The sequence below is a fragment of the Oncorhynchus keta genome, chromosome 12 (genome assembly GCF_023373465.1).
Source record: "Oncorhynchus keta strain PuntledgeMale-10-30-2019 chromosome 12, Oket_V2, whole genome shotgun sequence".
Classification (NCBI taxonomy): Eukaryota; Metazoa; Chordata; class Actinopteri; order Salmoniformes; family Salmonidae; genus Oncorhynchus; species Oncorhynchus keta.
In genome coordinates, this window is record NC_068432.1 from 20,374,325 (window position 1) to 20,400,182 (window position 25,858).

Below are 25,858 nucleotides of genomic sequence, written 5' to 3' on the forward strand. Positions count from 1 at the left end.
ACCTACAAATGGACACAAAGGCTGGTCGTGTGAAGCTGGACAGAGCCCATCGCTATGGTTATAAAGTTCCACAACTTCACTGACAAGCAGCGCGTCATGGACGCGGCTAGAAACATCGGCTCTGATGGTAGTCAACGTAAAGGTCCAAAGGTCTCATTCTTCAATGATTATTCCACAGCGGTTGTACGAAGACTCAAAGCGTTTGATGAGGCGAAGGCTCGACTCAAGAGAATGAAGATGGACTACGCACTGCTGTACCCAGCCACATTGAAGATTATGATCAACTGATCGCCTAAAAAACTACACACCTGAAGAGGCTGCTGCGTTTATTGACTCTCTCGGGTAAATAACTTTAAGCTGCACCTCCGCAGCATTGGATAACTTTTTAAAATTTTCATCTGATCATGAGACAGTGGTGTGAGTTCTCACGTGCTCCGGTTCAGTAATATTCGTATCTTTATTATTTTTCTTGCTAAAGTAACTGCTGCTATATCTCAGGCTGAGGTATGTGTGAATCTATATTGGTGCCCAGGCTTGGTTTTAGTTGGAAGAGCCTCAATATTCTTCTATTGATTTTCATTTCCATATACAGTGGGGCAAAAAAGTGTCAGCCACCAATTGTGCAAGTTCTCCCACTTAAAAAGATGAGAGGCCTGTAATTTTCATCATAGGTACACTTCAACTATGACAGACAAAATGAAGGGAAAAAAAATCCAGAAAATCACATTGTAGGATTTTTAATGAATTTATTTGCTAATTATGGTGGAAAATAAGTATTTGGTCAATAACAAAAGTTTATCTCAATACTTTGTTATATACCTTTGTTGGCATTGACAAGGTCAAACGTTTTCTGTAAGTCTTCACAAGGTTTTCACACACTGTTGCTGGTATTTTGGCCCATTCCTCCATGCAGATCTCTAGAGCAGTGATGTTTTGGGGGCTGTTGCTCGGCAAGACGGACTTTCAACTCCCTCCAAAGATTTTCTATGGGGTTGAGATCTGGAGACCTTCGTTGCCCGGGCGGTGTGTTTGGGATCATTGTCATGCTGAAAGACCCAACCACGTTTTATCTTCAATGCCCTTGCTGATGGAAGGAGGTTTTCACTCAAAATCTCACGATACATGGCCCCATTCATTATTTCCTTTACACGGATCAGTCGTCCTGGTCCCTTTGCAGAAAAACAGCCCTAAAGCATGAGGTTTCCACCCCCATGCTTCAGAGTTGGTATGGTGTTCTTTGGATGCAACTCAGCATTCTTTGTCCTCCAGACACGATGAGTTGAGTTTTTACCAAAAAGTTATATTTTGGTTTCATCTGACCATCTAACATTCTCCCAATCTTCTTCTGGATCATCCAAATGCTCTCTAGCAAACTTCAGACGGGCCTGGACATGTACTGGCTTACGCAGGGGGACACGTCTGGCACTGCAGGATTTGAGTCCCTGGCGGCGTAGTGTGTTACTGATGGTAGGCTTTGTTACTTTGGTCCCAGCTCTCTGCAGGTCATTCACTAGGTCCCCCCGTGTGGTTCTGGGATTTTTGCTCACCGTTCTTGTGATCATTTTGACCCCACGGGGTGAGATCTTGCGTGGAGCCCCAGATCGAGGGAGATTATCAGTGGTCTTGTATATCTTCCATTTCCTAATAATTGCTCCCACAGTTGATTTCTTCAAACCAAGCTGCTTACCTATTTCAGATTCAGTCTTCCCAGCCTGGTGCAGGTCTACAATTTTGTTTCTGGTGTCCTTTGACAGCTCTTTGGTCCTGGCCATAGTGGAGTTTGACTGTTTGAGGTTGTGGACAGGTGTCTTTTATACTGATAACAAGTTCAAACAGGTGCCATTAATATAGGTAACAAGTGGAGGACAGAGGAGCCTCTTAAAGAAGAAGTTACAGGTCTGTGAGAGCCAGAAATCTTGCTTGTTTGTAGGTGACCAAATACTTATTTTCCACCATAATTAGCAAATAAATTCATTAAAAATCCTACAATGTGATTTTCTGGATTTTTTTTTCTCATTTTGTCTGTAATAGGTGAAGTGTACCTATGATGAAAATAACAGGCCTCATCTTTTTAAGTTGGATAACTTGCACAATTGGTGGCTGACTAAATACTTTTTTGCTCCACTGTATATAAAGGATGAGGCAATTGAGTGGCAATGTGGACTTACGAGTCTACATTGGAAAGTTGAAATCCCAAGCATGTTAGCTAGCTGGAAAAACCCCTTTTGGATCTTTACTTGTTTAATTTTTGGGTTTAGTATAGTTTGAGTTCAGATCGTTTGTTTATGCTCCGTGAGATAGAAGAGTTCAACGCATGGAAAAAGGTACCACCCCAATTTTATAGTAGGATTCAGTCTGGATATTGAATGGTCAAAGTGCAATGGCAGGTAACAGACTGCGTGTATGTACATGGAACATTAGAGGGAGTCATAACCCCATTAAAAGGAAGAAGGTACTGTCTTTTTTGAAAAAATAAAAGATTGATATTGCCCTGTTGCAAGAAACTCATTTGGATGAGGAGCATCTGAAATTACAACAAGCGGGGTTTGGTCAAGTGTTTTCCTCATCATTTACATCCAGAAGTAGAGGTGAAGCAATTTTTGTGAAAAAGAACTTACCACGTCAGGTCTTGATTTGTGTGAAAGATAAATTTGGTCGCTTTGTTATAATTAATGGTACTTTACAAGGGCAGAACATTTCCATAATGAATATTTACTCCCCCACCCCCCTGATTTCCTCACTAAGTTATTTCTAGACTTTTCAGAATTAAACTCAGACACTGCAGTGGTTGGAGGAGATTTTAATTGTTTGTTGAACCCCCTTATTGATAGGTTTCCCAGCGGTATAGCTTCACTCTCTCCTCAAGCTAAGTCACTTAAAGCTATTTGTGATGATCTGAGATATGCTGATGTTTGAAGAACTTTTCATCCCTCCAACAGAGTTCACTTTTTTTCTGCACCTCATGGATGTCAGACTAGAATAGATGACTTTTTCATGCCCAGGACAGGACGTCTTTGCAGTCTGTTTTATCCTCTAGGATAAGAAGCATAGTCATATCTGATCATGCGGAGTTGATCCTGGACATAACTCAACGGGGGATTCAATCTGTCAAGACATTGGAGGTTGAATACAACCATTCCTAAAGACCATACATTCACATCATATTTATTACAGAGTTTAAAGCATTTTTCTCTATTAACTCTCAATCAACCAATAACCCCTCGCTCCTTTGGGAAACCTGTAAAGCGTACGCCAGGGGTCTGATTATGTCATACACAGCCACTAAGAGACCTGTAAAGCGTACCACAGGCGTCTGATTATGTCAAACACAACCACTAAGAGGCGGGAAAAGCAAAAGACGTTAGAGGGTGAATTAGGAACTAAAGAGAAGGACTACATTAACTCCCACCCCTGCCCTATTAAAGGAAATATCAGTCCTTAGATCAACGTTGGACTCTCTCCTAACACAGGACGCTGAAAAGAAAATGAGATTTGTCAGGCAAAAGCTATATGAACATGGCGATAAGCCAGGAAAGTATTTGGCGTACCGAGCTAAAAAGAGAGCTGACTCACAGTCAATTGCTACTATTACTGATTATGATGGCAATCATTTATATGAAAATAAATTGATAAATGACTCATTTAAGAAACTGTGTGCGAATCTTTATGCCTCAGAACTGCCAAATGATGCACCCAAATTAATGGAGAACTTATTTACTAAGATTGAGCTCCATACTATCTCCGAAGAACAGAGGTCTCTCCTTAATGCTCCTATTACCGAGGAAGAGATCATGTTCACGATTAAGAATCTGCAAAATGGTAAGGCCCCAGGACCAGACGGGTTTTGTAGTGAGTTCTATAAAGAGTTCCATGGCCTGATCCTTTAGCCATTGCGTGATATGTTTAACCCCTTATTTTCAAATGACCAGGTCCCTCAAACGCTGAGAGAAGCCAACATATCAATTATTCTCAAAAAGGGAAAATGTCCAGAGTCTTGTACCTCGTACAGACCAATTTCCCTTCTGAATGTGGATAGAAAATTGCTTTCTAAAATTCTAGCCACAAGATTAGAGGACTCACTGCCACTAATTGTGAAAGCAGACCAAACTGGCTTCATTTAGGGCCGCAAGTCATGCAACAATGTCAGGCGGCTTCTTAATGTAATTCAAGCCTACCAGCAAAGTTCTATGGATGGTCTTGTGCTCTCCCTAGATGCTGAGAAAGCATTTGATCTTGTGGAGTGGTCTTACTTATTCTTTGCTCTAAACACATTTGGTCTAGGGGACAACTTTATAAAATGGGTGAAAGTTTTATATGATAATCCTCAGGCTGCTGTCCTTACTAATGGGCTAAGGTCAAAAAGTTTCTCTATATACAGAGGTACCAGACAGGGCTGTCCTTTGTCCCCTCTCCTATTTGCACTCGTTATGGAACCACTGGCCGAGGCCATCAGGGTAACGCCGGCTATACAGGGGCTGCTCATTGGTGATGATCACCATAATATAAGCTTGTATGCTGATGATGTCCTGATATTCATCTCTAGTCCCGAGACTTCAATTACATCTTATTAATATTATTGAATTATTCAGCAAATTCTCAGGCTATAAGATTAACTTAACTAAATCAGAGGCTATGCCACTTGGTAACCTTCACTCTGTACCTAATACTTCTCCCCCTTCCCTTTTAAATGGTCTCCCTCAGGTTTTACGTATCTGGGTATATTTGTAACTCCTAAATTCCAACAAATGTACAAAGCCAATTTTGTTCCCTTGTTTGATACAATAAGACAGGATCTGGAGCACTGGAACTCTCTCCCGATTTCTTGGTTGGGTAGAATATCCCTCTTGAAAATGAACATTTTTACAGTATTACTCTCCAAGGTAATACAGGATGAAAATGGATGGCTAGGTTTTTTTATATGGAGTAAACGCAAGACAAGACTTAAGATCGCAATACTGCAGCTGCCACGTTCTATGGGTGGCTTGGATCTGCCCAATATCAGGTTCTATCAGTGGTGTGCCCACCTATGTTATATTTATGACTGGATCACAAACAATGACTCCTCTATTTGGTTAGACATTGAGACTTCTCTTTCAAAATACCCCTTACATGATCTTTTATTTTTCAGAAGTTTCAAGTCTGTAAAAGATCACTGCAATAATCCCATTACACTTAACACACTCAAAGTATGGAGGTCAGTTCAACGTTTCCTGGGAAGGTCCAAACTAACCTCTGCTCTTACCCCAATTCTTAACAACCCAGATTTTGGTCCAGGATTGCTGGATGCTGGCTTTAAATTTTGGCTTAATAAGGTCATACGCAGACTAAATGACTTATTTGCTGAGAAGATTTGATTGTCATTTGAGCAGATGGTCGAGAAATATTGACTCCCAAAGCAGGACTTCTTCCACTTCCTACAAGTAAGACATTATATTCTGAAGAGCACCACCTTAATTGGTAACCCTGAAATTGTTTTTTTTTTTACCACAAAGGATAATGTCTAAGTCTGTTTTATGATGCTTTAAGGTCCTTTTCCGCTGTCAACACACAGCTGGTGAAACAAGTGTGGGAGAAAGAATGGTATGTTACTATTGACGAAGAGATGTGGGAGGACATTTGGAATATGCAAAAACAATATATGTAATCGTACTAGAACAATCCAATTAAGAATAATACACAGATTGCATATATCCCCAAATCGCAGACATGCTTTTAGCCCATCTTCCTCTTCTCCTCAGTGTCTTAAATGCAAAACTGATATAGGCACCCTAACACATTGCTTATGGTCATGTACCAAAATACAAAGATACTGGTCTGGTGTTCCGCAAGAAATTGAAAAGATCCTAGAGGTTTATCTAGAATTGGACCCAGTTTCTTTACCGTTGGGTCTCCCTAGTAGGCATGTTACTTCTGTGGGTAAGAGGAGGCTTTACAACATCCTTACCTTCGCAGCGAGGAAAACATCCTTTTACAGTGGATTATTGATAAGGTTCCTTCTATTAAAGATTGGCATATGATACTATTTGAATGGGTGTCTCTGGAATATCTGACATGTACGTTGCATTCTAAAACAGATTTATTTTAGAATTACAATGTACGTTCCATGTGTGGAACCTAACTTCTTTGTTAAAACTGAGCTTTTTTGTTTAATTTCTGTTTGTAAGTTTGTTTAAAATGTATGTATTGAGAGACGCAATGATGGGGATGGGGTGAGAGAAGCACCGAGCGGGGAGAGGAAAATGGTGTACGTGTGTGTGTGTGTGTGTGTGTGTGTGTGTGTGCGTGTGTGTGTGTGTGTGTGTGTGTGTACCCAGGTATGTGTAAGTGAGTGCTGTTTTTTTCTGCTTTGTCTCTGTTGTTGTATCTCTTAATACGGGTGAAAATTGTGAAATTCCAATTAAAAAACTGGAGAAAAAAATATAACTGAATTGTGTGTGGTTTGTAAACTCTCCTCATTTAGTAATACAGGAAATTACCACGACAGCTTCCTATCAAGCACTTTGAGAGCCTGTTTTTAAACAGACTGAATAGGTTTTAATGTTTTATTTATTTATTTTATTTTGCAAGGCAAGTCAGTTAAGAACAAATTCTTATTTTCAATGACAGCCTAGGAACAGTGGGTTAACTGCCTGTTCAGAGGCAGAACGACAGATTTTGTACCTTGTCAGCTCGGGGATTTGAACTTGCAACCTTTCGGTTACTAGTCCAATGCTCTAACCACTAGGCTACCCTGCCACCCCACAGATAGCTTGGGCCCAACTAGTCAAGCAGTATGTTAAGTGGGGGAGTATCATAGATTTGAAGTACAGTTTTGCTACCTCAAATCAAATTTATTTATATAGCCCTTCTTACATCAGCTAATATCTCAAAGTGCTGTACAGAAACCAGCCTAAAACCCCAAACTGCAAGCAATGCAGGTGTAGAAGCACGGTGGCTAGGAAAAACTCCCTAGAAAGGCCCAAACCTAGGAAGAAAACGAGAGAGGAACCAGGCTATGAGGGGTGGCCAGTCCTCTTCTGGCTGTGCCGGGTGGAGATTATAACAGAACATGGCCAAGATGTTCAAATGTTCATAAATGACCAGCATGGTCAAATAATAATAATCACAGTAGTTGTCGAGGGTGCAGCAAGTCAGCACCTCAGCACCTCAGGAGTAAATGTCAGTTGGCTTTTCATAGCCGATCATTAAGAGTATCTCTACCGCTCCTGCTGTCTCTAGAGAGTTGAAAACAGCAGGTCTGGGACAGATATCACGTCCGGTGAACAGGTAAGGGTTCCATAGCTGCAGGCAGAACAGTTGAAACTGGAGCAGCAGCACGGCCAGTTGGACTGGGGACAGCAAGGAGTCATCATGCCAGGTAGTCCTGAGGTATGGTCCTAGGGCTCAGTTCCTCCGAGAGAGAGAAAGAAAGAGAGAAAGAGAGAATTAGAGCACACTTAAATTCACACAGGACACCGGATAATACAGGAGAAGTACTCCAGATATAACAAACTGACCCTAGCCCCCCGACACGTAAACTACGGCATCATAAATACTGGAGGCTGAGACAGGAGGGGTCAGGAGACAATGTGGCCCCATCCGATGATACCCCCGGACAGGGCCAAACAGGAAGGATATAACCCCACCCACTTTGCCAAAGCACAGCCCCCACACCACTAGAGGGATATCTTCAACCACCAACTTACCATCCTGAGACAAGGCTGAGTATAGCCCACAAAGATCTCTTCCATGGCACAACCCAAGGGGGGGGCAACCCAGACAGGAAGATCACGTCAGTGACTCAACCCACTCAGGTGACGCACCCCTCCTAGGGACGGCATGAAAAAGCACCAGTAAGCCAGTGGCTCAGCCCCTGTAATATGGTTAGAGGCAGAGAATCCCAGTGGAGAGAGGAGAACCGGCCAGGCAGAGACGGCAAGGGCGGTTCGTTGCTCCAGAGCCTTTCCGTTCACCTTCACACTCCTGGGCCAGACTACACTCAATCATATGACCCACTGAAGAGATGAGTCTTCAGTAAAGACTTAAAGGTTGAGACCGAGTCTGCGTCTCTCACATGGGTAGGCAGACCATTCCATAAAATGGAGCTTTATAGGAGAAAGCCCTGCCTCCAGCGGCTTGTGACGTAGCATACACGTAGGTATGTACGACAGGAACAAATCGGAAAGATAGGTAGGAGCAAGCCCATGTAATGCTTTGTAGGTTAGCAATAAAACCTTGAAAGCCCTTGCCTTAACAGGAAGCCAGTGTAGGAAGGCTAGCACTGGAGTAATATGATCAAATTTTGGGTTACAGTCAGGATTCTAGCAGCCGTATTTAGCACTAACTGAAGTTTATTTCGTGCTTTATCCAGGTAGCTGGAAAGTAGAGCATTGCAGTAGTCTAACCTAGAAGTAACAAAAGCATGGATTAATTTTTCTGCATAAATCTTGGACAGAAAGTTTCTGATTTTTGCAATGTTACGTAGATGGAAAAAAGTTGTCCTTCAAACAGTCTTGATATGTTCGTCAAAAGTGAGATCAGGGTCCAGAGTAACGCAGAGGTCCTTCACAGATTTATTTGAGACGACTGTACAACCATCAAGATTAATTGTCAGATTCAACAAAAGATCTCTTTGTTTCTTGGGACCTAGAACAAGCATCTCTGTTTTGTCCGAGTTTAAAAGTAGAACGTTTGCAGCCATCCACTTCCTCATGTCTGAAACACAGGCTTCAGCGAGGGCAATTTTGGAGCTTCACCATGTTTCATTGAAATGTAGAGCTGTGTGTCATCCGCATAACAGTGAAAGTTAACATTATGTTTTCGAATGACATCCCCAAGAGGTAAAATATATAGTGAAAACAATAGTGGTCCTAAAACGGAACCTTAAGGAACACCGAAATTTACAGTTGATTTGTCAGAGAACCATCCACAGAGACAAACTGATATCTTTCCGACAGATAAGATCTAAACCAGGCCAGAACTTGTCCGTGTAGACCCATTTGGGTTTCCAATCTCTCCAAAAGAATGTGGTGATCGATGGTATCAAAAGCAGCACTAAGGTCTAGGAGCATGAGGACAGATGCAGAGCCTCGGTCTGACGCCATTAAAAGGTAATTTACCACCTTCACAAGTGCAATATCAGTGCTATGTGGGGTCTAAAACCAGACTGAAGCATTTCGTATACATTGTTTGTCTTCATTAAGGCAGTGAGTTGCTGCGCAACAGCTTTTTCTAAAATGTTTGAGAGGAATGGAAGATTCGATATAGGCCGATAGTTTTTTATATTTTCTGGGTCAAGGTTTGGCTTTTTCAAGAGAGGCTTTATTACTGCCACTTTGAGTGAGTTTGGTGGATAGAGAGCCGTTTATTATTTTCAACATAGGAGGGCCAAGCACAGGAAGCAGCTCTGTACCTCTGTAGACAAACAATTTCATATACATCGGAAATTAGCTAGGTTGAATTTGGTTATTTGAAGGAACTTTTCACCTGCTTTTTAAAAGAGAGGTTGGAATCAAGTATGATGTAAAGGTACTTAAAATGAGATACCACCTGGAGCTTCTCCCCTGACACATAGACATCTGGCTCAGTAGCATCTGTTGCCCTCTTTGTGAAGAACATGCAGACCGTTTTTTTCACATTGAGATGCAAACACGGGTCACTGAGCCACTTTGTAAACTGGACCAATACAGTAGTGAGTTATTGTGCAGCTTATTGTTTGCTCTTTGCATGCACATATATCACTGTATCATCTGCATACATTTGAACCAGTACAGACAGAGGGCAGATCATTAATGTACAGGCTGAACAGGAAGGGCCCCAGTATTGACCCTTGGGGCACACCCACACCATAGCTAAGAGTGGGCGACAGCTCATTGCTCACTCTGACACACTGAGTTCTGCCATCAAGGTATTATTTCATACATCCTAAGTCATTGGGGGAAAAGTTGAACTTGGACAATTTTGTGATGATAATCTCATGGTTAACAGTATCAAAAGTCTTCCTTAGGTCCAGAAACACAGCCCCAACTACGCCCCCTTTGTCCATCTTGAACTTCACATTTTCCAGAAGAAAGCAGATGGCCGTTTCTGTGGAGTGTTTTGCTCTGAAGCCAAACTGCAAGGAGTGTAATGTGAAGGGGCTGTTGTTGAGGTGGGCAATCAGAATGTGAAATGTCAGAATAATAGTAGAGAGGGAGTTATTTCAGCAGTGGGTCAGAAGTTTACATATACTCAATTAGTATTTGGTAGCATTGTCTTTAAATTGTTTAACTTGGGTCAAACATTTTGGGTGGCCTTCCACAAGCTTCCAACAATAAGTTGGGTGAATTTTGGCCCATTCTTTCATGACAGAGCTGGTGTAACTGAGTCAGGTATGTAGGCCTCCTTGCTTTGCACACACTTTTTTAGTTCTGCCCACAAATCTTCTATAATATTGAGGTCAGGGCTTTATGATGGCCACTCCAATACCTTGACTTTGTTGTCCTTAAGCCATTTTGCCACAACTTTGGAAGTATGCTTGGGGTCATTGTCCATTTGGAAGACCCATTTGCGACCAAGCTTTAACTTCTTGACTGATGTCTTGAGATGTTGCTTCAATATATCCACATAATTTTCCTCCCTTATGATGCCATCTATTTTGTGAATTACACCAGTCTCTCCTTCAGCATAGCACCCCCACAACATGATGCTGCCACCCCCTTGCTTCACGGTTGGGATGGTGTTCTTCGGCGTGCAAGCCTCCCCCTTTTTCCTCCAAACATAATGATGGTCATTATGGCCAAACAGTTCTATTTTTGTTTCATCAGACCAAAGGACATTTCTCTAAAAAGTATGATCTTTGGTCCACATGTGCAGTTGCAAACCGTAGTCTGGCTTTTTTATGGTGGGTATGGAGCAGTGGTTTCTTCCTTGCTGAGCGGCCTTTCAGGTTATGCCGATATAGGACTTGTGGATATAGATACTTTTGTACCCGTTTCCTCCAGCATCTTCACAGGGTCCTTTGCTGTTGTTCTGGGATTGATTTGCACTTTTCACACCAAAGTACGTTCATCTCTAGGATACCGCTCCTTCCTGAGGGGTATGACGGCTGCGTGGTCCCATGGTGTTTATACATGCGTAATATTGTTTGTACAGATGAACGTGGTACCTTCAGGCATTTGGAAATTGCTCCCAAGGATGAACCAGACTTGTGGAGGTCTACAATTTTTTTTCTGAGGTCTTGGCTGATTAATTTTGATTTTCCCATGATGTCAAGCAAAGAGGCACTGAGTTTGAAGTTGGGCCTTGAAATACATCCACAGGTACACCTCCAATTGACTCAAATGATGTCAATTAGCCTATCAGAAGCTTCTCAAGCCATGACATAATTTTCTGGAATTTTCCAAGCTTTTTAAAGGCACAGTCAACTTAGTGTATGTAAACTTCTGACCCACTGGAATTGTGTTACAGTGAATTATAAGTGAAATAATCTGTCTGTATACAATTGTTGGAAAAATGACTTGTGTCATGCAAAAAGTAGATGTCCTAACCGACTTGCCAAAACAATAATTTGTTAGCAAGAAATTTGTGGAGTTTAAAAACAAGTTTTAATGACTCCAACCTAAGTGTATGTAAACCTCCAACTTCAGCTGTATATTGGCATGTTTTCCAGCCTTCAACTTTATCTCCGGCTGAACAACACCTGTGCCAATATATCCTCCAAACACCGGCTTCTCGGGCATTGTCACTTAATTGTACCATAGCATTGTTGAATACTAATTTCTGATGGTCTTGACGGGAATTCTAGAGCATGCATTATTTCCCTATACACCATGTCGATATTCATGTTATAAAAAATTAATTCCCTTCGACCACGCCCACAAATTGGGGAAAACAAACATTCTTTCCCGTTCGCCCCCATTGTAAAGGCGCCAACTTCGTTGTTGATTTTTTGTTCTACAGAAATAACAACAATTGCAGAAAGATATACCGAAACTTCTGTACTTTTTCAATACTAGAGCATGAAAAACGGTTCAGTACTAGATTCTTTGTTACTTTTAGTACTTGTGTCTCACACCGTATACTGATTGAGAGGATGGAGTCTGTCTGGATTTTGTCTGACTCTTCTCAAGGGAGCAGTAGTAATCTGGCCAGCCTACTTGCTTATAGAACGGAGAGTCAGCTGACATAGCGCAAGACACTTTTGAGAAGCAAGAGGATAGCGAGAGAATGCCAACAGCATGGCTTCTTCTTCTATTGATAACATCATACTGTATGACCGCAGCTTGTTGACAAAACTGACTCCAGAAGCGGACTATGGAAATACTTTGCTTATAGATCAGATGATGAGTGCCAGACCACTGAAACAACTAAGCAAAAGGTGTAACAAAGCAGTGCAGTGCAAGGGAGGTTTAATTCCGAAACTATATCTTAAACTGTTTTACACATTTGCATTGTAATGCAAATAAACTGCACTCAGAATTTAACTATGACAGCAATATATTTAGACTACTTGTCTGGGTTTGCTAGCCAGCCAGTCAGCAGCCCTGGGCGGAGCATTGCACATTATAACCAGTAGATAGTGATAGCGCTGATGTCATCCACAATACCTATGGAAAACCCCCGATGGCGTATGAACCCGGAAGTACTTGAATTTAAATGTAAATGTAGCTGTTTTCCTCCTGCCTGAGAGAGTCAACCGGGAGCCTCTTTGTAGCTTGCCGACCTTTGATTGGTCTGTGTCAGCATGTGTGATGACTAATGATGTAATAAGAATGGAACACAATTTAATAAAATATCTCAATTTGTAGCGAACTTTAAAATAATTCACGGTCGGGATTGAACTTGATCATACAAATTTTTTTTTAAAGTAGGTTTTCTAGGGCAGACCAGGGCTTTAGGCTCCACTAGCTTGCTATGCAGTAGCCGACCAGCAGAACTAGTGACTTTATGCTCCAGACCGAACACTGGGTGCTTGATTGCACCCTGGGAGGTGAAATGTACTCTGGGAATAGTAGTATTTTGTGTAGACCATCAGGCTTGGGCAGTATGCCTTATATACTGTATACTGGGGTATTAGGAAAAAGCCACAGGATGGTTTCTCAATACCATAAATACCTTCAAAACTATTTATTTATTTTTTTCAATACATTTTAATATTTGTAGCTACTTTAAGTTAATACTTGCAGTCAACTTTTGCAATATGTTAGGAGATAAAGCAGATTGCTTTTTTTATTTCACTTGTCACATTATTTTACATTATGAAGCTTACCCTAGTCCCCTAGAACAGCTGAGTCAGTCACGTGTTCATTTGTAAAGAGCACACAAGAGAAAGCGGGAACTGGTGAGTCCATAGCATTCTATTGGCGAGTCTCTGTTGTGAAGCGCACATTAGGTGTTGAAGTTACACTTGTATGCAATTCACTACCAAAGGTTTGCCATGTTTTAGAATTCAAAGAACTCTGTTACCTGAGTTATATATACAGCTGTCATTTGAGTTTTTACCTCCTCCGTTTTTCTCCCCTCTGCTCAGTGTTCAGAAAAGCATGAATCACAACTTTGTTCATTTTCCACAAATTCTCTTGTTCACTTTCGCTTGGAAATGTCCACATTCACCCAAAATGACATTTGGTAGCTAATAGCTATGCTTGTATAACTTTATGAGCTGGATTTGCCTGTCTTTGCAATTAGTCTTGTTTGTTTTTGCTTGTTAGTCTTTAGCTAACAGCGTCTCTGTGATTTCACTATGACTTGTGCTAATTGTGTTAATATTTTGGTAATGGAGGCCCAATGGGCTTTTTTTGTGGCATTTTTAGCACTCTTGGTTGCTATGCCGGTAATACTGTAAATCCAGGGATGAAACTCTGGATACCGCCCAAGCCTATAGATAGATAGACTATTCTATTTCTATGGTGTTTAGACTAGGACAATATTGAAGCTTTAAAAAATTAGCTTCAAAGTGTTTTAAATTGTTTTGTAAATTAGCAATACATTTTTAATAAATAAAATTATTTAGCTGTAATGAATAAATAATCATAGATCTAATGAATGTATTTGACCCAATATTATGGCCATAGATTAGCAGATTTACCCTTATGTGTATCCATCTATATTTTAAAACAGTTTAGATTTAATACAATTATTTTGTATGCTCTTATTTTGTATGAGTCTTAGATGTGGTTTTGCACTCGTGGAAATTGGCCTATATGGGCCAAATTGAAATGTTTAGAACAGAAGAACTATAAAAAGCATATGCATGACCATGGTAGAAATTGAAAGAGAACACTTTGGAGATTATGGGAAATTATCAGACCAAAGATGAGGACACAACAGTTCACCTGACACAAGACTGAATCTAAACATTCCACTGTTGATTTTATGTGCATTTTACATTTACTGTACCTTTCACAGCATTTGTCGATAATGAAATCTGAAAATACTCTGGATACATTCATTACCATAATATGAATATTAATGTAACTTTTTGAGTAAGTGCAAGATAAGAAAAAACAATTACAAGGGTTTGAGTGAGAGGTCTAACTGGCATATCCAAGTCACCACACACCTCCAACCTAACTGTCCACAGTTCCTAAGTAATTTCAATGCACTTTTATGACTCAAAGAAGAGTCTTCAGCTATAAGGTGCTTTTTTGAGCTCTCCCAGCTTTGCTTTTGAGGAACTGAAGCAAGCGCGCTTGTAGTTTTTTTGTTTGTTTGTAACACAGCTCTGCACCCTCACATTATACAATCCAGAAACCTTCCAAAATGACTTAAATGTAAATGTAATTATAAATCCCAATCTAGGTCAGGTGGGAATCATTTGAAAGCTTATTCTATTGCCTAATGGCCAACTAAGTTATAAAATAATATCTAACAGTATTAGGCTTTCAAGGCACTTCATACAAACATATTGTAATTTTGGTGTGAATAGAATGAAGTCATGAGTGCATTCAATTGCGTGTTCCACGGTAAAAAAAATCACAATAAGACAAACAGGCTCATTCTGTTCAGGACAACATGGGGTATCACACATGTCTGGATCGAACATTGCAATCATAAATGTTGATACTGTAAATTACACAAGTTTTCAAATATGGAAATGTGAAGGGCATATTTGGACTCACGGGTATGTGGTTTGCTTATATGACATCAAAACGGTATTTGTTATAATCCTCAAGTCCAACATTTTTTTTTTCAATTTCAACTTATTTTACACGAAATAGTGAATTGTGCAAGGGTGCCAATATATTTGACCGCAACTGTACGTTTATGTTATGTTTTAGTATTTCATTGCAGGTGCAAGGACTACAACTGAAAAACAAAGTAGAGGGGAAAAAGAGGAGGAAATACCTACTAGAGCAAGTTTTGGGCAGCATGTGTTTTGTTTGTTCCTTCTCCCTACCTTGGCACCATGAAGTGGAGGCCGGAAGGTTTGGCCATGCCGGGGTGTGTGAGGAGGACGTTGTATCGGGAGAGAGCTCACAGCACCATGCAGGTAGAGCAGAGCCTCACACACTTGCAGCACCACCAATAGCATGGTCTCAGCACTCACCACTGGGAACTCTCATGCTCATGCTGGTGTGGAGGAGCACAATTAAGGATGCATTTCATTTATCCAAATATTTAAGTATAAAACACAGATAAATGTTGAAAGTGTGTGTGTGTGTGTGTGTGTGTGTGTGTGTGTGTGTGTGTGTGTGTGTGTGTGTGTGTGTGTGTGTGTGTGTGTGTGTGTGTGTGTGTGTGTGTGTGTGTGTGTGTGTGTGTGTGTGCGCCTGTGTGACTGGTGGGGATTACCCTCTGGTGCAGCAAGTTGTGCAGGGAGCTAACGTAGATCCTCTCAAACAACAGGCGGACCCTTAGCAGGTCACTGGACATGCCCACTGTCATCAGCTGAAGCAGGTGGGGATGTAACATACAGTCACACTGTAGTTACAGGGTTAGGCCCTATATCCCTAGACGACAGCGTCAATACCACTGAAATGACAGGTGTGATTTAGGTAAAAGACTATCATTTGGAGGAACACTAGTGGAAACTCAACGCAGCAGTTCTTTCATATTTTCTTTAAGGGGTTTAAAAAAGTTTAAACAGATTTTGTTGATGTCTTCTCACCTGGAGAACTCTAGCTCAATGAGCAGCAGATCCAGGTAGTAAAGCCCTGCGCAGGCATGCATTTTAAGCCTGAGCCCTACCCATGCCCATGACATTCAGACACTACCCTACCCAGGCCCATTTGCTTTTGCCAAATTTAAGGCCCGGCCCTGCCAAAAACCAGAAATCAGAAATAATTTCCTCCATTAGTAAATCCATTAGCTGCTCCTTGATGTCTGTCACTCGCTCTGCGTGCGCTTTGCTCTTAGCGGCTCTGAGTCTGTGAGTCTCCATAGCTCCGCTTGTACTTAGCCGTTTGCTACTTTTCGGGCACTCTAAACTCTGACAAAACTCAAGGAACATTATTTTCAATGAAATAATTCCTCCTGTCTTATATTTAACAAGGTTGAAGCACTTCTGACACCATGTTATGATCTTAGTCAGATATGACTATACTGAGAAGCAGAACACGAACAAATGGCTCAGCTCCAAATTGTTAGTGATCAATTTAGTGACTGCGGAGAGGGACTGCAGCTCCTTTAAAGTGACCATGCAGCCCTTCCAGCTGTAACATCCAGCTTAGTGGACAAAATCAAAGACTTTAGCTTCTTAATTGATGCGATCCCATAGGAGTTATATAAGATGTGGTTCCAGGCCCCAGTGGTGTTACTTGGTCATGGTAATGAAGGAGCCACAGGTGAAGGAGAGGAGGGGTTAATGTCCCCCTGCCCTAACTCACTGTCAGCAATCACAGGCAAGAAGGCCAGAAGACCCAATGCATGAAGCAGTCAAAGCTGGCAGTCTACATGGAGCAGCCAGAGCTGTCAGCCTCCATGGAGCAGTCAGAGCTGTCAGTCTGCATGGAGCAGCCAGAGCTGTCAGTCTGCATGAAGCAGCCAGAGCTGTCAGTCTGCATGAAGCAGCCGGAGCTGTCAGTCTGCAAGGAGCTGCCAGTCTGCAAGGAGCTGTCAGTCTGCAAGGAGCTGTCAGCCTGCATGGAGCAGCCAGAGCTGTCAGTCTGCAAGGAGCTGTCAGTCTGCAAGGAGCTGCCAGTCTGCAAGGTGCTGCCAGCCTGCATGGAGCAGCCAGAGCTGCCAGCCTGCATGGAGCAGTCAGAGCTGTCAGTCTGCATGGAGCAGTCAGAGCTGTCAGTCTGCATGAAGCAGCCAGAGCTGTCAGTCTGCATGAAGCAGCCAGAGCTGCCAGTCTGCAAAGAGCTGTCAGTCTACAAGGAGCTGCCAGTCTGCAAGGAGCCGCCAGTCTGCCAGGATCCGCCAGTCTGCCAGGACCCTCCCTATTGTTTTGAGGTGCGTTCAGGAGTCCGCACCTTAGGGGGGGTTCTGTCACGCCCTGGTCGAAGTATTTTGTGTTTATCTTTATGTATTGGGTCAGGCCAGGGTGTGGCATGGGGTTTTTGTATTGTGGTGTGTTTTGTCTTGGGGTTTTGGTATATAGTGGGATTGTAGCTAGTGGGGTGATCTAGCAGAGTCTATGGCTGTCTGGAGTGGTTCTCAATCAGAGTCAGGTGTTTATCGTTTTCTCTGATTGGGAACCATATTTCGGCAGCCATATTCTTTGGTTGTTTTGTAGGTGATTGTCCTTAGTGTCCTTGTAACTATCTAGTGTTAGTTTGCACCAGTTTAGGCTGTTTCGGTTTTCGTTACGTTTACTGTTTTGTAGTGTTTGTGTTTAGTGTGTTTTCTTCATTAAACATGAATTGTAATCTACACGTTGCGTTTTGGTCCGACTCTCCTTCACCACACCTAGAAAACCGTTACACCACAATTCACCCAACTTATTGTAGGAAGCTTGTGGAAGACTACCAAAAATGTTTGACCCAAGTTAAACAATTTAAATACAATGCTACCAAATACTAATTGAGTGTATGTAAACTTCTGACTCACTGGGAATGTGATGAAAGAAATACAAGCTGAAATAAATCGATCTCTCTACTATTATTCTGAACTTTCACATTCTTAAAATAAAGTGGTGATCCTAACTGACCTAACATTTTTACTAGGATTGAATGTCAAGAATTGTGAATAACTGAGTTCAAATGTATTTGGCTAAGGTGTATGTAAACGTCTGACTTCAACTGTATATGCTGATGTAAAAATGACTTTAAAAATAAATTTGATTGATTGATATTTGAGTGATTGATTGATACTGTTCATTTACTTCTCCTTGCCTGGGTTTACATTCATTGACCACACGGGGGCGACATAATGTAACGTAGGTCGGTGGAGCTCGTGAACACAATTTAGGAGGGATCGTTGAAAACGGCTAGCTACTTACTTGCAAGTTGCTTTTCTCATAGCTAGCTAGCAGGTGTCTAGTTAACTCCAGCTTCTGTAGAAGTAAAACGTGTCTTACTGAGGAGGTAGCTAAGCGAAAAACTGGAGTTTTATAAAAGTAATATTTTCTGAGCTAGGCATTTTCACTGAGGTGTTTGTTATGGGATGTTTATGAATAATGGCTAAATGATGTATAAATTTAACTTAGAACTATAACTAAACAGAATACTACTATGTTACTGTATGAATCTTATTATAATCATAATACTGAATATAATGTGTGTAGTTTTAGTCAAGAATTATAACAAGGACTTTCTGTTCCTTGTTAGAAATGAATGGAGACATAGTCAGACCGGCTGGAATACTGTATTCCTTACAGGACATTCTGTCCCTACCCGGGGAGGGGAGAGACCTTGGGCTTGTAGTAGATTGTTTAACAGGTGGCAGACAATGTGGGAACTATATTGTCATTTTATCTGAGAGGAGGAGAGACATTTATGACGAAATGTGAGGTATATAAATCAATGTACATGATATTATGACCAGAGCTCTCGGGAAATAAACACTACTGATTAATTTTGAGACTGGTCTCTGTCCATTTTATGCAAATAAGTATCTTACAAATTCTTAGAAACGGACAGAGTGTTTTAATTGAATTGGTTAATGAACATGTAGGAGTTAATTCCTCTAACAGTGTTAGAAACTGGTTCAATGTATCAAGCAAATTATCATTACTGGCAAGTGGCATGCTAGCTTTTTAATTTGTCTGCCCGTATCCATCTCATTCAGGTCGCTGAAATGGGTAAGAAAGAGAAGGTTGCAGAGGGCTGTGTTAAGCTACGCCGCGCCTCCTGTCAAAGTGAAACTGCTCAAATCTGGGTTTCATTCCACTGCAGACGTGTTTGACTTGCAACCTCCAACTAAGCAAAGTTAGCCAACCAGTCACAGTTGTTGTAGTTGTTGATGAAACATTATCACAGTAGTAGATTATAATACAGTTACAGGACATGAACTGGGTGAAACGAATTACACCTAAATATCCCAAATATGTTGTTTTTGTCAATGTGTGGTGCCAACTTTTTCCCCCAATGTGTCTTACAGTGCATTAACATTTGTATCTCTCCCCTTCAAGATTTTCTATCTTGTCCTCTTCAGCTCCATCCCTGTGTTTGTATTTGTAGAGGCTCCCAGAAGGAGGCGGTAGAGGTGCTGCAGCCTGTGAGGTGTGAGTCTGGCCAGGAGAGAGCAGCAGCAGGCAGGCTAACGGCACAGGAGCTTCTGGAGAAAGATCAGGAGCTGGGCACCATCTTTACCTTCTGCTCAGCGCTGGACACAGCCCTGGGAGGGGGCCTGCCGGTGGCGAAGAGCACTGAGGCCTGCGAGGCGCCTGGAGTGGGAAATACCCAGCTCTGGTAAGCTCTGGTACCTCTGTGTGGAAGAGTTACTCACCAGTTCCGTATAATGTAATAATAACATAGTAAAATAACTGCACCATACATTCACACCTAAACCCCTCCTTCTGTGTCCCTAAGTATCCAGTTGGCAGTAGATGTGCAGATCCCTATGTGCTTTGGGGGGCTGGGAGACAAGGCTCTGTACATAGACACAGAGGGCAGCTTCTTGGTCCAGAGGGCTGTGGACCTAGCCCAGGCAGCTGTGGACCACTATGGGCTGCTAGCAGAGGATGCACGTAACTAAGTAGTACAGGACAGAACAAAAACAATGAGACTGAACGTTTATATCATCCATCATGTAGGATGACTTATAACTGATTTCTTAAGCATCTATTTAGTGCTTATGAGTCAAATCAAATCTAATTTGATTTGTCACATGCGCCGAATTCACCTTACAGTGAAATGCTTACTTACAAGCCCTTAACCAACAATGCAGTTTTAAGAAAGACTTTCAAATGTTACACATATTCGTCACATCGGTAGTTGTCACTACATTGTCATACATACTAGGCTATGAAGAGAATGGTTTACTGATGAAAAACTGTAGTATTGTTCTGTTATTTGGTAAATGCTTACATAAGGGGATCAACAGTACTGTTGCATGCATTCAATCACTGCTTGCTCGTTTCGTCACACCTTTTAATGGATACACTATGTGTGAGCCATGACAAAATGTACAACAATAGAGATGGTTTAGAGAAGGGTTCCGTCTTAGATTCAAGCTTAATTGGAGAAATGTTTCACTTCACTGTCTCTGATTTATTTGTCTTAATTTTTTCCTTCTCCAGAGCAGCAGGAGGCCTTGAAGGAGCTGACTGTGGAAACAATCTTTTCCACCCTCGTCCTCGTCCGTTACCATGACTACGTGGAGCTGTTGGCGGAGATGTATCTCCTGGCTGACTTCCTGGCTCAGCACCCTGAGGTACTAATCCCTACCAATACTGTCACTGATCCCAAAATATCCAACCAATCCAAAGGGGTTATTTCTACAACCTCCATTTTGGGTTGGGCTCCGTTCCATTTCAATTCCAGTCAATTTCAAGGAACGAGTCGAAATGGAATTCCTTAACTGAAATGCTCATAGAACATTATGGCTAAATTTCGGGATTGACTGGAGCAAAATAGAATAGTAGAAAAACTGGAAGAGCAAAGACAGCATCAATAAAATACTTTGCTTGTGGCTTTTGTATATTAACTTGGGCCCCTGTATTGGTCAAATCCAGGTCCAGCTGGTGGTGATTGACAGCATTGCCTTCCTGTTTCACCATTGCTTTGATAACCTCTCCCAGAGGACCCGCTTCCGGAACAGCCTCGCCCAGCAACTCATCCAGATGGCCACCAATCGCAATGTCGCAGTATGACCTGACATTGTCCACCTTGTATTCTTAACCTGTCTTCCTTTTAGCTGGTGATAACTATTTTCTAGGCCTGGTAAAAACACATTTAAAGGAGCAATAACAACCAAGAAGAGTCCAGTTTACAACCACATCCTCCCATAATTTATAGAGCCTATCTACCTACTCCCTATTGCAAACTACTATAATGTATAGTAAATAGCCATAACTGAGCCATCCTTTCAAGCCCAACCAAAACTATGCTCACCAGACTTGCTTTATGTCTCTCTGTCCCTACTCAGTATTTACTACCTCCCATCTCCGGTCCCAATCCAACCACGCATCTAGACTAAGCACTCTCATTCCAAGAGATAAAAAGGCTCTTATTAGTGCAATGCTGATTTAAGCAGCCAGGTAGATCGGGATCTAAATGGAATGGCCGCTCCATGCCAGGATGGCGCTGCACAGTTTTTAATCAGCAAAAGAGTTATCTTATGAGCCCTGGAGCAAATTCACTTTGTTATAGTAATTTGTTGGTTGGCGGCACTCAGGGACCCCTTGGAGGACACACAGGAAAAACAACAAAGGCAGTCGACAGGACAACCTGTTCCAATGTGAGCGGGGGGACCCTAGGGGTCCATGGAGGTACTGCTAGCGGTCAGCGATGTTAGTTTAGTTTTCCTTTTCCAATTATAATGTGGGGTGGTCAAAAAAATGAAATACTGTCTACCAAATCTTTTCATTAAAAAAAATGGTCATTACTTCTTCTTGCCATTTATCACTCACCTGATGATAAGACAAGGAATGTGATTTTTTTGGTGGGCTAAGATAGGATGGGGGTCCCTGGGTCACCGGTTTCTCTGGGTGGGGGTCCCTGGACAAGAAAAGGTTGAAGGCCCCTGCCGTACAGTCATACCAGTAATGATCCTCTGATTGTGGAGAGCTGGAGTTCTTTTCTGCTGCTCTGCTGTAGAGAGGGAGAGTATGACTCATCCTGATGCAAGCCCACAGGACCTGTCTCTATGTTTGCTGAGTACATTCCTACTGTATGTCTACCAATACCTAAGTCCACAAAACCTATTATTGTGTTACTCGGTGCACAAGTCCACATAATAACCTAGTCTAAATGCCATCTCCAATGTCGTCTCTCAGTCTGAAATGACAATACCACATGCCGGTTGTATTGCTGATGGATGGAGCATCAACACATAGGCAGGAAATTATAAACACTACACAATAATTTTGGGTCCCCCAGCCTCACAGCTGTAAAGGACAGCAATTGAAGTGGAAAAAAGAAGGTGCCACTAATAATGTGTTGTTAAGGAGGGATGTGTTTTATTCATTGACAAACTCTTCTTTTCTCAGAACATACCATTGCATCAATGAGACTGAAGAGGACTTTTTACCTTTACTTTTTCTATCAGGGTGAAATTATTAACACAATATATTTTGCCTGTTGTCTTGTTTTTGCCTCTGTCATGTTTCTGCAGAAGCCAGTTTCCTTTTGATGAACTTTAATTTCCTTCGTGTTTAGGTTATTCGTGCCAATCAGACTTCAAAGGTTTGAATTAGCCAATCGAAGCTCATTCCTGCCTTAGATGAAAAGGACGGCTCCCGAGTGGTGCAGCGGTCAAAGGCACTGCATCTCAGTGCTAGAGGCGTCACTTCAGACTAGAGGTCGACCAATTATGATTTTTCAACACTGATACCGATACCGATTATTGGAGGACCAAAACCCCCGATACCGATTAATCGGCCGATTAAAAATGAATAATAATGACAATTAAAACAATACTGAATGAATTTTAACTTAATATAATACATCAATAAAATCAATTTAGCCTCAAGTAAATAATGAAGCATGTTCAATTTGGTTTAAATAATGCAAAAACAAAGTGTCGGAGAAGAAAGAAAAAGTGCAATATGTGCTATGTAAGAAAGCTAACGTTTCAGTTCCTTGCTCAGAACATGAGAACATATGAAAGCTGGGGGTTCCTTTTAACATGAGTCTTCAATATTCCCAGGTAAGAAGTTTTAGGTTGTACTTATTATAGGCATTATAGGACTATTTCCCTCTATACCATTTGTATTTCATTAACCTTTGACTATTGGATGTTCTTATAGGCACTTTAGTATTGCCAGTGTAACAGTATAGCTTCCGGCACTCTCCTTGCTCCTCCCTGGGCTTGACCCAGCAACACAACAACAGCCACCATGGAAGCAGCAGGAACAACTACTGGAGGCTCAGAGCGAGTGATGTTTGTAACGCTATTGCGCTAACTAGCTAGCCATTTCACTTCGGTTACACCAGCCTCATCTCGGGAGTTGATAGGCTTGAAGTCATAAACAGCGCAATGCTTGACGCACAACGAAGAGCTGCTGGCAAAACGCACAAAAGTGCTGTTTGAATGAATGTTTACACTTCTGCTTCTGCCTACCACCGTTCAGTCAGATACTTAGATATTTGTATACTTGTATGCTCAGTCAGATTATATGCGACGCAGGACATGCTAGATAATATATAGTAATATCATCAACCAAGGTTGCCGCGCTGTGTTAATTAAGAAGCAGTGCGGCTTGGTTGGGTTGTGTATCGAGGGACGCATAACTTTCAACCTTCGTCTCTCCCGAGCCCGTACGGGAGTTGTAGTGATGAGACAAGATAGTAGCTACTAAAACAATTGGATACAACGAAATTGGGGAGAAAAAGGGGTAAAATAAAAAAAATAAAAAATAAAAAAATATATATACAAATATATATATATATATACAAATATATATATACAAATATATATATACAAATCGGCACCCAAAAATACCGATCTCTGATTGTTATGAAAACTTGAAATCGGCCCTAATTAATGTTCCGATTAATCTTAATCGGTCGACCTCTACTACACACAATTTGCCCAGCGACGCCCCCCCATCAGGCAAATTGAATGCTCTGCACCTTATTGTGATGTTTTATTGAAAACGACCTAACTATTAACTAATTTACTGCCTGGTGATGTCATACCACCAAAACAAGCTGACATTTCAGGCGATCTTTTCAAACACTTAAAGGGCATTATATAATTTTCACAATTTTGTAGTATTATTCCAACCTCAATTGTCACCCCTGATTTCACGTGTGTTTGTGCTTGTCTCCACCAGGTGTTGCCCATCTGCCCCATTATTCCCTGTGTATTTATACCTGTGTTATTTGTTTGTCTGTTGCCAGTTCGTCCTGTATATGCCCCGTACTTCTGTTTGCTCTCTTGTCCCTCTTTTCTAGTTTTTCCGGTTTTGACCATTCTGCCTGCCCTGACCCTGAGCCTGCCTGCCGTTCTGTACCTTTCGGACTCTGCTCTGGATTACTGCCCTCTGCCTGCCCTTGACCTGTTGTTTACCTGCCCCGTTTTTGTAATAAACTTTTGTTACTTCGACCTGTCTGCAGCTGGGTCTTATCCTGAGGTCTGATAGAAATGCACTGGGCCTTTAATGGTCTTCTGATAGACCTCCTTTTCACAATGGATTGGCAGACTAGATAAACTCGGACACCCAAACATAATCCTTGCTCTGTGCACCCACACCATCAAGTGATTTGGACTGTCAGTTTTGGGCGGTTCCTCAACAACCAAATTATAATGAGATGCCTGAGTGCATCTCTCCTGCTCAGCCACAGATATTACATCCAGCACCAGTCAAGTGGTTTTGAGAGAGGCCTGGTAATGCATCTCTGTAATGAAATTATACACTTTACAGCTGGCCTCTGTAGCAGTGGGAAGGCAGGTGAAATACGAACACCTTTGCTCACATTGATATTGCTTGTTCTATTGCTTGCACAATTGGCCCAATGTCGTCTGGGTAGGCCGTCATTTTAAATAAGAATTTGTTCTTAACTGACTTGCCTAGTTAAATAAAGGTTAAATATTATAATTTTTTAAATGTCTTAATTTCTTCTTTTTTTCACTTTTGGATTATGTGTGTATTGTTATTGTATTGCTAGATATTGCTGTATTGTTGGATACTTAAGCATTTTGCTGCACCTGCGATAACATCTTCAAATCTGTGTACGCGACCAATAAACTTTGATTTGATTTGGACCTCATTTCAGGTGGACAAATCCTCAGGATGAACGATGTTCCGCTCACAGTTATATGTCAAATACTGCATACATGATGACATTGGAAGTAAGGTGAAATATAGAACTCTGTTGGATGGTATGCTGTTCTTGTGGCGCACACACACACGAAATTGTCTCGTTCGTGTTTTGTGTCAAGCCAAAATTTGTCCAAGAGCTTTTTGGCAATTAATTTGAGCGTGATTGTTCTTTAGAAATATTGACAGCAGCTGCTTCCAAGACCCACACACACACACACACTCAGAGCCAGCTCTTGCCTTTTGGGGCCCCTCTGCAAGATTGCTTATGCATGGACCCGGCCCTGCACACATTGTGCACAAACGTACACTGTCCACACACATGACTAGAGAGCAAATCAATGAATCATTTTCTGAACCCAATAAGTAGCCTAAGAAGTTTACCATTACTTCATGAAAACCTCTCATGACCTCCAAGTAAACTTAACCTATGGGGGTATTGATTCCTTGGGTCAATGTTACATTTGATCATTTGCAACAAGCCAAAGTAGGTAGTAGGTACAAAATCAGAACAATAAATATTTGACAATATTTCTCCGTTGTCCATGTTCACAAATTGAGTTAATAGCATTCCTTTAATGGGCAACT

The 25,858-nt window shown here is 41.6% G+C and overlaps 1 pseudogene; it reads left to right on the forward strand.

The window, feature by feature from the left end:
* Positions 1-54: 54 nt before the first annotated feature.
* LOC118391777 (DNA repair protein RAD51 homolog 3-like) lies at positions 55-24,419 on the forward strand (annotated as a pseudogene).
* The last annotated feature ends 1,439 nt before the right edge of the window (positions 24,420-25,858 follow it).